The following is a 5,000-nucleotide window of genomic DNA, read 5'->3' on the forward strand; positions in this document are numbered from 1 at the left end:
AAATTCTAAGTGTCAAAAAAAATTCTAAGTGTCAAAAAAAATTCTAAGTGTCAAAAAAAATTCTAAGTGTCAAAAAGAATTCTAAGTGTCAAAAAAAATTCTAAGTGTCAGAAAGGGAAATGAGTAACCAAGAAGAGAAATGAGTAACCAAGAAATCAGTAACCAACAGGAGAAATGAGTAACCAAGAAGAGAAATGAGTAACCAAGAAATCAGTAACCAACAGGAGAAATGAGTAACCAACGGGAGAAATGAGTAACCAACGGGAGAAATGAGTAACCAACGGGAGAAGTCAGTAACCAACGGGAGAAATCAGTAACCAAAGGGAGAAGTCAGTAACCAACGGGAGAAATCAGTAACCAACAAGAGAAATGAGTAACCAACGGGAGAAATCAGTAACCAAAGGGAGAAGTCAGTAACCAACGGGAGAAATCAGTAACCAAGCTTATTTTTGGTTGGTTACTGACTTCTCCGTTCAACTTGGAGCTGCCCTTGTGCACGATCAAGGAGGGGTATTATCCGCCACGGGGGCTTAATTTTCGCCTAAGGGGAGCGATTTGGAGGCCGTGGCCGGGTGAGGCGCGCCTTTCGAAGGGGAGGGATTTGAATTTCGGCTGCATTGAGGGTAGCTGCCCGCTGTTGTGGGTTTTTGGAGCCTGAGCCCGTTCAACTTGGAGCTGCCCTTGTGCACGATCAAGGAGGGGTATTATCGGCCACGGGGGCTTAATTTTCGCCTAAGGGGAGCGATTTGGAGGCCGTGGCCGGGTGAGGCGCGCCTTTCGAAGGGGAGGGATTTGAATTTCGGCTGCATTGAGGGTAGCTGCCCGCTGTTGTGGGTTTTTGGAGCCTGAGCCCGTTCAACTTGGAGCTGCCCTTGTGCACGATCAAGGAGGGGTATTATCGGCCACGGGGGCTTAATTTTCGCCTAAGGGGAGCGATTTGGAGGCCGTGGCCGGGTGAGGCGCGCCTCTCGAAGGGGAGGGATTTGAATTTCGGCTGCATTGAGGGTAGCTGCCCGCTGTTGTGGGTTTTTGGAGCCTGAGCCCGTTCAACTTGGAGCTGCCCTTGTGCACGATCAAGGAGGGGTATTATCGGCCACGGGGGCTTAATTTTCGCCTAAGGGGAGCGATTTGGAGGCCGTGGCCGGGTGAGGCGCGCCTCTCGAAGGGGAGGGATTTGAATTTCGGCTGCATTGAGGGTAGCTGCCCGCTGTTGTGGGTTTTTGGAGCCTGAGCCCGAGCGGGGCGTCGGTTCCCGAGGTGGGCAGGAGTCGCTGTGCCCGTGAGGCTGCCTGGCCGAGTCGGAGTGCTGTGGGACGGCGGGGAGCGGGTTTTCCCGGGCGAGGGGCCGATCCCGAGGAAGGGGAGCAGTTCCGAGGCCGTGGCCGGGTGAGGCGCGCCTCTCGAAGGGGAGGAATTTGAATTTCGGCTGCATTGAGGGTAGCTGCCCCGCTGTGGTGGTTTTTCGGAGCCTGAGCCCGAGCGGGGCGTCGGTTCCCGAGGTGGGCAGGAGTCGCTGTGCCCGTGAGGCTGCCTGGCCGAGTCGGAGTGCTGTGGGACGGCGGGGAGCGGTTTTTCCCGGGCGAGGGGGCGACCCCGAGGAACTCGGCCGGCGGGGAGGCGTTCCGGCCCGGGCGAGGGGCGCGGACCCGACCGGAGACGTCCAAAACCTTGAAAGGGGTAAGCGGGAAAAGGTCAGCAAAGTGCCCGAAGCAGTAAGGCGAAAAAGCCGTCGGAACCTCCGAAAATGAGTAAAAGCCCGGAAGGAGTAAGGTGGAGAAGTCAGCAAAGTGCCCGAAATGTCCGAAGCAGTAAGGCGAAAAAGCCGTCGGAACCTCCGAAAATGAGTAAAAGCCCGGAAGGAGTAAGCGGGAAAAGTCAGCCAAGTGCCCGAAATGTCCGAAGCAGTAAGGCGAAAAAGCCGTCAGAACCTCCGAAAATGAGTAAAAGCCCGGAAGGAGTAAGCGGGAAAAGTCAGCCAAGTGCCCGAAATGTCCGAAGCAGTAAGGCGAAAAAGCCGTCAGAACCTCCGAAAATGAGTAAAAGCCCGGAAGGAGTAAGCGGGAAAAGTCAGCCAAGTGCCCGAAATGTCCGAAGCAGTAAGGCGAAAAAGCCGTCAGAACCTCCGAAAATGAGTAAAAGCCCGGAAGGAGTAAGCGGGAAAAGTCAGCCAAGTGCCCGAAATGTCCGAAGCAGTAAGGCGAAAAAGCCGTCAGAACCTCCGAAAATGAGTAAAAGCCCGGAAGGAGTAAGCGGGAAAAGTCAGCCAAGTGCCCGAAATGTCCGAAGCAGTAAGGCGAAAAAGCCGTCAGAACCTCCGAAAATGTCCAAAAGCGTGAAATCAGTAACCAGGAAAATGCTTAAAAATGGCCAAAAGTGTGAAATCAGTAAGCAGGAAAAGTCGGGAAAATGCATAAAAATGGCCAAAAGTGTGAAATCAGTAAGCAGGAAAAGTCGGGAAAATGCATAAAAATGGCCAAAAGTGTGAAATCAGTAAGCAGGAAAAGTCGGGAAAAGTGTCTAAAAATGCTTGGAAATCTGAGGAAAATGCCCGAAAATGAGGCCCCTCGGTCGGGAGGAGGAAGTCGAAAATCCCCGTGCCCGACGAGGGAAGTCAGTAACCAGAAGGAAAAACTTAGAAAAAAATTCTAAGTGTCAAAAAAAATTCTAAGTGTCAAAAAAATTCTAAGTGTCAAAAAAAATTCTAAGTGTCAAAAAAAATTCTAAGTGTCAAAAAAAATTCTAAGTGTCAAAAAAATTCTAAGTGTCAAAAAAAATTCTAAGTGTCAAAAAAATTCTAAGTGTCAAAAAAAATTCTAAGTGTCAAAAAAATTCTAAGTGTCAAAAAAATTCTAAGTGTCAAAAAAATTCTAAGTGTCAAAAAAAATTCTAAGTGTCAAAAAAAATTCTAAGTGTCAAAAAAAATTCTAAGTGTCAAAAAAATTCTAAGTGTCAAAAAAAATTCTAAGTGTCAAAAAAAATTCTAAGTGTCAGCGGAGGAAAGTCGGTGGGGAAGGGGAAAAATCCGAAAATCCACGCCGGGTTGGAGTTCCAGGGCCCCGCTGGAGGGGTGGGAATTCGCCCCGGCGCCTTGCCCCGTTGCAATAAAGTGTCCGCAGCCCGAAAACTTTAACTTTGAAAAATCACGGAAGTCGGCAAGGGGGACGATCCGAGTACCGTTTGCGGGCTTTCGGTGCCTCATCGTCGGACTGAAATTTCAAATTCGCCCCCAAAGTGCAACTCGTCATTTTCGGCCGGGGGGGTTGGCGGGGTACCCGGAGATTTTCGGGAACACGTTTTTTAGAACAAAATGGCGGCTCGGGACCACTTTGAGACAGGCCCGAGGAACGGTTCCAAAGACGGTGGGCGGCAATTTGGAACTCGTGTGCATGCCAAAGAGCTCTCGGAGGTCGGATTTTGAACACTTTGTCGAATTTTGAACACTTTGTCGAATTTTGAACACTTTGTCGAATTTTGAACACTTTGTCGAATTTCGAACACTTTGTCGAATTTTGAACACTTTGTCGAACATGCGAACACTTTGTCGAACTTTTGAACGCTAACAGTCGAACTTTTGAACGCTAATAGTCGAACTTTCGAACGCTTTGTCGAATTGTGAACATGTTGGCCGTGACATTCGACACTCGGGCGATTAAACACTCGATAATCCGCCCATTTTAAGTTCGACACTCGGGCGATTAAACACTCGATAATCCGCCCATTTTAAGTTCGACACTCGGGCGATTAAACACTCGATAATCCGCCCATTTTAAGTTCGACACACCTGGGCGATTAACACTCGATACTCTGAGCCCATGGTAAGTTCGACAGTCTGGCGATTTTTGTGTTCGATACTCTGAGCTGAATTAAGTTCGACAGTCTGGCGATTTTTGTGTTCGATACTCTGAGCTGAATTAAGTTCGACAGTCTGGCGATTTTTGTGTTCGATACTCAGTGCTGCTTTTAACTTCGACACTCTGGTGGCGATTTGTGTTCCTCGACACTTTGGCGGTTGTGTTCGACATAGTCTTGGCGACTTCCTACCAGACCTTCCGATCTCTTCGCGCCAGTTCTAACTGTCCAAGGCCTCCGGGCCCGAAACGTCGGAGGGCGGGCAAAGGCGGCGCAGCCCGGGGCCGTCGACCCGGAAACGGCCGTCCCCCCTCCGCGGGTAACCTCGTCCTGGCAGGCCAGGCAGGCTCGAGAGCCCGGTTCCCCCGGGAGTAGCACGGAAGGTAGCGGGCTGTCCCTTCGCCTGTGCTAGCCCGGAACAGTCGGCCGGTGTGTGCAGAGAGGGGGGGCCCAGGCGTGCGCCCCCCCGCACGCCCGGCGCGGGGCAGCGACGCGCCGGGACCGGCGAGCTCCCTCGATCGATGCGGCGGCACACGTCCGACGCGGGAGGCCCCTCGCCGTCCCCCCCTCCGCGGGTAACCTCGTCCTGGCAGGCCAGGCAGGCTCGAGAGCCCGGTTCCCCCGGGAGTAGCACGGAAGGTAGCGGGCTGTCCCTTCGCCTGTGCTAGCCCGGAACAGTCGGCCGGTGTGTGCAGAGAGGGGGGGCCCAGGCGTGCGCCCCCCCGCACGCCCGGCGCGGGGCAGCGACGCGCCGGGACCGGCGAGCTCCCTCGATCGATGCGGCGGCACACGTCCGACGCGGGAGGCCCCTCGGCGGGCCGGCTTTCCCCTCGAGGTGGCCGGTGCTTCAGGCTGAGCGGCGCCTCCACGCTCTCCCTGCCCACGCTGGGCAGGCGGACAGCCACTCCCCGAGAGGGTTCACGTCGGCGGCCGGGGCAGGCCTTCGCCCGGCCGCAGTGTGCCCACCCCCCGCCTCGACTCGTTCGTTTTCCCGGTCGAGACCGAGAAGCCGCCCGTTGGAGCGCCAGCGGTCCGATAGCGAGCCCGCGGAGCCCACGCTCCACGCGGCCGGAACCTCGGTCGGCATTTCTCTCGCACTGTGTCGGTCTGGATCTGTGTGGCGAGGGGAGAGGAGCCAGGGAGGCGGCTCC

Source organism: Stegostoma tigrinum, unplaced genomic scaffold (genome assembly GCF_030684315.1).
Source record: "Stegostoma tigrinum isolate sSteTig4 unplaced genomic scaffold, sSteTig4.hap1 scaffold_465, whole genome shotgun sequence".
In the NCBI taxonomy this organism is placed as follows: domain Eukaryota; kingdom Metazoa; phylum Chordata; class Chondrichthyes; order Orectolobiformes; family Stegostomatidae; genus Stegostoma; species Stegostoma tigrinum.